This window comes from Adiantum capillus-veneris, chromosome 13 (assembly GCF_014529385.1).
Source record: "Adiantum capillus-veneris isolate H3 chromosome 13, ASM1452938v2, whole genome shotgun sequence".
In the NCBI taxonomy this organism is placed as follows: Eukaryota; Viridiplantae; Streptophyta; class Polypodiopsida; order Polypodiales; family Pteridaceae; genus Adiantum; species Adiantum capillus-veneris.
Genome location: NC_140943.1, coordinates 14105971 through 14114540, shown reverse-complemented (window position 1 = coordinate 14114540; position 8570 = coordinate 14105971).

Here is an 8570-nt window from a genome sequence, read left to right as displayed (position 1 = left end):
CACCCACTTGCAAATGGTTGTCAAACACTTGTAAGAGATTCTCAACCACTTGCCCGGTTCACACGTGGTTGATTGAGAACTCTTATCTAGATAGTTATACCGTCATATACCACTTGCAAAGGGAATGTGTACTCCCTGAATCAATCAATAAAAAAAAATGGTCATCTTGATACTTCACTGGGGTTTTGAATTACTAAAAATTGTTCATTCACTCTCTGATGTTCAATTGCAGCATGATTCACATCATGATTGGAGGCTACATGCTTGGGTCTTTAACCACACCTGAGGTAACTACATAGCATCCTATGATCCAATTCTGGATTCCATTCACCAAGTGTAAATCTTTGTATGCATTCTAGAGTGGCTTCCAAAAACAACATATAGTCGATCACACTATAGAGAGACAGAGATAGAGGGAGAGAGGGAAAGATAGAGGGAGAGAGAGAGGGGGGGGGGGAAGAGGGAGAGAAAGAGAGAGATAGAGGGAAAGAGAGAGATAGAGGGAAAGAGAGAGAGAAAGTAGATAGAGGGAGAGAAAGAGAGGGATAGAGAAAAAGAGGGAGAGAAAGAGATAGAGAGAGAGAAAGAGATAGAGAGAGAAATAGATAGAAAGAGACAGAGATAGAGGGAGAGACGGAAAGAGGGAGAGAAAGAGATAGAGAGAGAGAAATAGATAGAAAGAGAGAGAGAGAGAGAGATAGATGGAGAGAGGGAGAGAAAGAGAGAGAGAGAGAGAGATAGATGGAGAGAGGGAGAGAAAGAGAGAGAGAGAGAGAGATAGATGGAGAGAGGGAGAGAAAGAGAGAGATAGAGGGAAAGAGGGAGAAAAAGAGAGAGAGAAAGATAGGGAAAGACAGAGAGTAGATAGAGAGGGAGCGAAAGAGAGGAATATATAGAGATAAGGAAAGATATAGATAGATAGATAGATAGATATTGAGAGAGAGAGAGAGAGAGAGAGAGAGAGAGAGAGAGAGAGAGAGAAAGAAGTTAAGGAGATGAAAATTGGTCTCCAAAGAGATACCTGAGCGACCAAAACCAACATTACCTTCAAGGCGAGGACGCTTTGTTGAGCGAAGGGCAGCCCATCCCCAAGCTTGGAGGGTGTAGGTAGAAGACAAGGGGTTCCACTTGTAAAACATGTTGGTCTATGTTTTGCGGAATGAAGCCGCTGCCTCAGTTTGTGAGGCCAATCCAGGACATGGTGGATGTCCCTAGGGTCGCTCTTGTGGATGTACGTGAAGCCCAAAAAAGTGGTGCCCAAGTCCAAAGCACCATGAACTTAGCCGAGACCTCCATGCCTCGGCAGAAGATGTCGTCCATGTTTGGCTTCTCATCTCTGAGAGTGCTTGCTTTACATAGAGGCATAGACATGACTCTGGGATGGAGCTTCCGCTTCGTAGTTCAACTGCACGACTAAGAAGGGGAGAGCGAGAGGGATAGAGAGAGAGAGAGACTCAGTAAGAGAAATAGAATTACTTATTGCATTACATTAGAATTGTAATGTTACAATCAATTGATCACTTAGACGTTGAATTTAGGTGCAGCCAACACAGAACGATGGCTACATTTACAACCTTAACAAATATATGTGTGTACATATATATCTGTTTATGCATGTATGTAGACACTAAGTACGGGAGCATAGCACCCGAAGGTTAGACGTTTCCTCTTCGGTATAGTCCTTTTTTAATCGTGGAGTTGTGGTCATTGATTCACTCATGCATGGATTAGTGCAATGTACCTTTGGTTTTACCACGTTTGAGACTACGATAATATCTAAAGAGGTGCAGTTGACCTTTGGGACTACTAGTCTCTACTTAGGTCTACTAGTATGTGTATGTATCTACGTGTTTGTGTGCTAATATATATATCCTCTGGGAGAGAATTGTAATGTTATGATCAATTGATCACTAAGATGTTGAATTTAGGTGTAGCCAATACAAAACGATGGCTACATTTACAACCTTAACATATATATGTGTGTACATATATATTTGTTTATGCATGTATGTAGGCACTAAGTACGGGAGCATAGCATCCGAAGGTAAGACGCTTCCTCTTGGGTATAGTTCTTTTTTAATCGTGGCCTTGAGGTCATTGATCCACTCATGCATGAATTACCGCAATGTAACTTTGGTTTTACCACAGTTGAGACTGCGATGATATCTGAAGAGGTGTAGTTGACCTTTGGCACTACTAGCCTCTAACTAGGTCTACTAGTATGTATATGTATCTATGTGTTTGTGTGCTAATATACTTGTGTACGTATTTATAGATGAGTGAGTAGGGTGGAAAGCTTAATCTTATATTGGACTTTGTAATGTAGATGTTAGACGACAGAACAACTGGTGAGGAGTAGCCAACTGTCTCTTCTTTTGATTGGTTCACATCTCAGGTGGTCTCCCACACAGGGTGGACATCGCCAGTGAGAACAAGCAAATAAAGAAATAATGTTTCTACGTAGTTAACCACAAACCATGCGTGTCATAGTTTTTTTTTTGTTATTTGGAGGCATGGCCATCCTACACCTTCTCAGATTCCTCAACCGTTCGTAGATCCTGACTTACAGTGGGCTATCTCCTTACGAGAGCAGTACCTTCGTTTGACGAAGGATCTGTTTGGACGCTACACTCCATAGGAGATTGCGACCTACGGCATTTCTCCGCAGACTACACCATGGGGGAGTTAGGGAGGGACTCCTTACGTATAGAGCCTCGCACCAATGGTACCTCCCTCTACTCTCCCTTCCTATCGACCTACTTCTATTCCTTCGCAGGGTCCTACTCCCTTGCATCATAGGGTCCTACTCCCCTTGCGTTAGAGGGTCCTACTCCAATGGCATCATAGGGTCCTACACCACCCATTCCACTCCAGCTTCGCCAGAACATCATCAATGGACTTCCTCTGGCAGCGGGCATCGACGCTCGTCTCAGGGCAGCGAGCGTCGTGAGAGACAAAACAGCGGTGGATCTTGTGGTTTTGCATGTTTTGGTAGTGCCGAGGGAATGGAGTCCCGAATTTCAGAGCGTGCCACCCTTGACGCAGAGGACGAGGATACTGACACACCCATGCCAGACACGCATGGGTGCTACTACAGAGTTAAATATGGCGAGGAGGTGGATTTTGGCACAGCAAAGGGCAGGGCATTTTGATGCCATCTACAAAGTTTTATACATTCAATGTATAAGAATTATTTTATAAAGTTTAGAGACCAACTGCCCGATCATGCACGGTACATTGAGGACGCTTTATTAGCTAGATTCCAAACGCCCCCGATCAACGTTTTTCACAACAATGGTTGGAGGGCTACATAAATACATTTCTAAAAAATAAGCAGTCCAGTGTGCGGCGCAGAGCACCCAACCAGGTCAGAGATCCAAATAGGAGTTACCGCGGTGGCAACATGGCAGACGCGGAGTGGGAGTGGGCAATTCAAGAAAAGAGCAATCAACCTGCGGACAGTCTCATCGTACAAACCACAACGCGAGGCGCATGCAAGACAAACTCCCACGCACTATGGCTCAGGAGGCAAGGGAGCTTGAAAGGATAAATATGTAAAATTATTTGAATTATAATGTGGATCGGTGATTATAAAGATTGTAGTTGATGATTTGGTATTGTTATTGCTAACTTAGGAGAATGTCACTCTCTCTCGACCAACCAAACAGATGGTCAAGTATTGGGAGCGGCATATAGAATTTGATACTTGGTGATGTTTGTTCGAAAACAACCACATCTTTTGCGAGCAATTCAACGCAGCGGTTGGACCACTACAAGTGGTAGGTTTAAACAAGTAATTTTGTATCAATTGTTTTGAGCTGTGGATAATTGTTTAATTTGGTTTGGGTTTATGTAGAGTTAAAGTGATCCAACATACGTGCCTCTGGACGACGACAAGGATTAGATAAAAAAATGTTTTGTCAAAACTTTCGTAAAGTCCCAATGTGGCACAATGTATATATAACTATTTACTCTTTATTGTAACTTTTTTGAATAGTTGATCTTCCACATTTTTAATTGTCAAGGTAAAGTAAATTCAATTTCAGTTATTTGGTATTTTTTATACTCTTCTAGATAACAATTAATGTTTTATTATTTTATGCAGGTCAAAAATAAAGGTGCTCATTTGGGCCACCCAAATTTGGGTGGCCCAAATGAGTACCTTTATTTTTGAATTGGCGTGTAGTGGTAATACACGCGGTAATAACAGCGACAAAGGTCGCGACAATAGCAGCGGGTATATTTCCGCGACTATTACCGTTCTTATTGCTGAGAAACCACTACCGCGTTCATAGCCGTGGTTATTGTTGCCCTCGCAAATTTTTCTCTCTTCTTTTTCCTTTGTTTTCCGTGGCAATGTTAGCGGTTATAAACAACTCCACTTATAGTGACTTCAAAAGTGTACACAGACTTCAAGAACCTTAATATATAGTCATTGACCAATAAAGACGATATTATTACCCTGTGGTCCTAATCTCCGTGCGCCTCTAGACCGAGGTGTATGGGATCTCACCTGGCTAAAGAATGTGAGGTTGTTAGAGCCAACAACAAATAGTTAAAAAGATGCAATCAGAATGCAAAAGTGCACACAGGTTTCAAGAACTTTATATACTCATTGACCAATAAAGACGAGATTATTACCTTGTGGTCTTGATCTCCGTGCACCTCTAGACCGAGGTGTGCGGGGATCGGGCCTGGCTCAAGAATGTGAGGTTGTCATGTATTTTCATGTACTCAGTAGTGTGTAGTTATACCAAGTAGAGTGTTTTAATTACCTATTGCATCATTGGTAGATAAAGTCTGGATGATAGGATGGCGTATCCTTGTGCGAATTGCAAGCATTAGATCTTTTGAAAACAAAAAATTTGCGACCAACACATATGCAATAACGGTCTCTTTCCGATAGAGCAACTACAAGACCTGCGTTATCGTTCTCATGGTCTTGTGATTGAAGGTCAAACTTCACAAGTAGATATTGCTCCAAATTCATCCCAGAGAATATCATTTTCAAACGAGCAGCCATCGACTGAGTCCTCCCAACTAATACCTGATGCCGCATTTCAAGAAGTAGAGATGAAGTAGATGTTGGACGCGTTCTTTGACATGGATTTCAACATAGAAGGCGACAACATTGAACGTCGTAATTTGAACCAACCTTAGCCATCCCGTTCAAATCGAGGGCATGATAGCAATGATAAAGAGGGTGAGATGATGGAAAGTTTTGCACGCATGCCGCTCTAAACTGGTGCAAAAATCTTAGTTCTCCGTACCGTGTTGGTAATGCTTAATTTGAAGTCTATCTACGGCTGGTCAGACGCCTCAATCACAGAGCTTTTCAGGTAAATACATTGTATCGTAAGCATGATAAAGTGCAAATTACAGTTTATATAAAGTGATCAAAGGGCTGACTTGTTCATGTAATGATAGGTTGCTCAATGAGTAAATTTTACCAGAAGGGAATCACATGCCCCCTACCCGTCCAGCCGCTAAAAATCTTCTTACTAATTTGGTCTTGGATTATCACAAAATACATGCATGTACTCCTAATGATTGTATACCTTTTTTCAATGAGTATGCAAACTTGGAATAGTGTCCCAATTGTTGATCAAACAGGTATAGGGAGGACACACAAGAAAAATGTATCCATGCAAAGGTCCTTCGGCACTTTCCTATCTTTCCAAAAATAAAGAGCATGTTCAGGTGCAAGTCCATAGCCGCTTTGATGACATGGCACTCAAATACTAGATTGATAGATGATGTGATACGCTTCGACATGAGTTTGTAATTATTATACGTATGCTTTAAATTATGGAAAATATATATGTTATTTGAAGATTTATCTAATGATTAAACCATAATTTTGCAGGAAGTTGCTGTGAAGCGTCTTCCGACACGCCGAGAGGAGAAGTATGGGTATAAGCATGGACTTGTGGCCCTTTTGACCCAGCTGTGCAGGCCCGGGGGATTCACCAGTAGTACTAGGAAGACGTCACCTACGTGCACCAAAACCGCCATTTTACCCCCTATATACTAGCCTCCTTTGTAAAATCTACCTTTTTAGCCTCATAACCCCCCCTTATTGTACACTCATGTGACACCATACGGTAATCATTCGTGAAGACCCCGGGCTGCAGGAGGAGGGAGAGGATGTCGACTGGGAGGCATTACCATGAGGGTCTTCTCACTCAGTGATTGTTTGCATATGTACAGTTTTGTATTACTTATGTTTATGGTTTATGGTTACGTTTACAGGATGGCACATATGTTATGGTTAACATTTGGCAGTCATGTTAAGGTTATGGTTTTGCTATGCTGGTATGGCAATCATGTGATGGTTATGGTTATGGTTATGGTTGTGCAATGATGGTGTGGCTGTTATGGTTATGGTATGACAAACAAGTTATCGTAATGGTTATGGTATGGCAAACAGGTTATGTTTATGGTTTTGGAGTTTTCAACTCATGTTTTAATTATGGTTATAAAATCTTTATGCCACTATGCCATGATCAAGCTTTTGATTTTGTGGTTATATTTTTCTTACAATTTTGCTAATTTCCATACACTCGCTCTTTAGCGTAAGCTTGTAGGTGGAGTGCGGTTGCTTGTACACTCTTCCTTTGGGTAGAGAGGGCTGTTTTCTTTTGCTACAGTACATGCAGCATCAGTTTCCAGCGCTCTCTCCCCAAAATAAAATTGCAGGTTTGATTGTCGGTACAGAGTACGGTATAAGTGTCGGTATAGCCCTCGGTAGCCCCGTCAAAAGCAATATTATTACCAACAGTTATTTCATTGCGTATTTCGAAACTTAATATACCGATACTTATATTGACGTTACAATACCGGCGTCTCTTTCGAGGCCTATTTGAGCACTTTCTAGTTTTAAAACTAAATTTAGTACTTGGGCCGATTTCTGCGTGCTGTGTTGTAGTGTGGCACCCCATTAGACCTTGCAAAAACCTTCGGCAATGATAATTGATAAACATAAGTGATAGCTTTGTGACATGTGTTCTCCTTTTCCCTTTTGTAAGAGCTGTATGTAATTAAATAATGCAATTAAACTCTCATTGGACCCTTTGTCTTCTCGCCAATAGGAATCAGGCAAGCCATTGGGTTGCTGAATGCTCATTCAACCCATTCGGAGAATGTCCAATAGTCTTCTAGAGAGCTTAATTTCTATTGGTTCTTCTATCAAGTGTCTTTAAATGAATTAAACTAAAAGTACTCTAGCCTAATTCTCATTGGTCCACCTCTATGGTCATCCAATAGGAATTGAATTCATATTGGGAACAAATGGCCTAGGGAGCTAACATGTGTCCCCTATTCCCTTTGTGTAAAGGGAGCTTGTGAGTGCGTGTATGTGTTTCTCTCTCATCCCCTACTAGAAGGGCTTGCCCGCATCAATATAGGGATGTGGGAAGACTTTTGAATCTTCTCAGAAGCATCCAATTTTACCTCGGGTTGGACTATTGGACATAACCTTTGAATTTGGAACCTTAGCATTTTGGAAGTCTTAATGGGTTGGACCTTAGGGTCTTTGAAGCCCATTGTTTGCACATTGCTCTTTTGCAGATGTCCCCCCCTTTGGATCCCTATTTTCCCTCTTTTAGATCCGTATTGTGGCCGATTTGCCAGCTTAACCAATATTCTAGCTTTTTCTCCCCTGGTACTTCCTATACTAAATGATTAGCTCAACATGAGAAAATCATTTAGCAGAATTAGATATTAGTTATTATGACATTTAAGGACTATCCTTTTGAAGATGCTAGATGGATGCAAGACATACAATTAAAGAATAACCTAAATAGTGTGAATGCTTACAATGCTTCCCTAGAGTAAGCAAATATAAATATGTTTAAAATGAATAAATTTTTTGTCTTATAAGGGTATGAGAGCAATTGTTGAAGGTGGTGAGTAGCTCATGCAAGGTGCACGCTTGTGAAAAAGCAAAAAAGAGGGTGCTTGTGAGCTTGAGGTGGTAGAGAACAGTCAAGAGGTACTCGCAGTAGCTTCACGATGGTGACATGTGTGTGTGTGTGTGAGAGAGAGAGAGAGAGAGAGAGAGAGAGAGGGGCTGTGTGTGGCATGGTGTGTGTGAGGAGATCGTCCTACTCCCCCTCATGTATTTCTCCACACTTCTGTATGCTCAGCAGCCCCTACACGATCTGCTGCCTTGTGTGAGTGGTTGCCCATTCGCCTGCTTGCAATTAATGCACCGTCCATAGCCAAAATAGGCCTTTCTGTCCGCGTGCGCCTGGTGGTTTCGATCTATTTTCTATATAGAAAGGTGGCACCTGGGTTCAACCGCTATCATCATGCTGCAAAAGATTATGATAGTTATTGCAAGGGCGGCCGCATGATCTGGCATAGAGGTTGGTGGAGCTTGTGGCGTGTCAGGATAGTAGGGGGTACGAATGCTTGGTCAAATCTCTGCAGATAGTGATCAATTGAAGCAAAAATGGTGTAATTAGACGGTGCTACAGACACCAACTGAGGCACAAAAGTTTTTGACCTTCATTGTCACTAGGCTTTGCCATGCAGCTACATTGACCTCACCCTGCAAACAGTGTTAG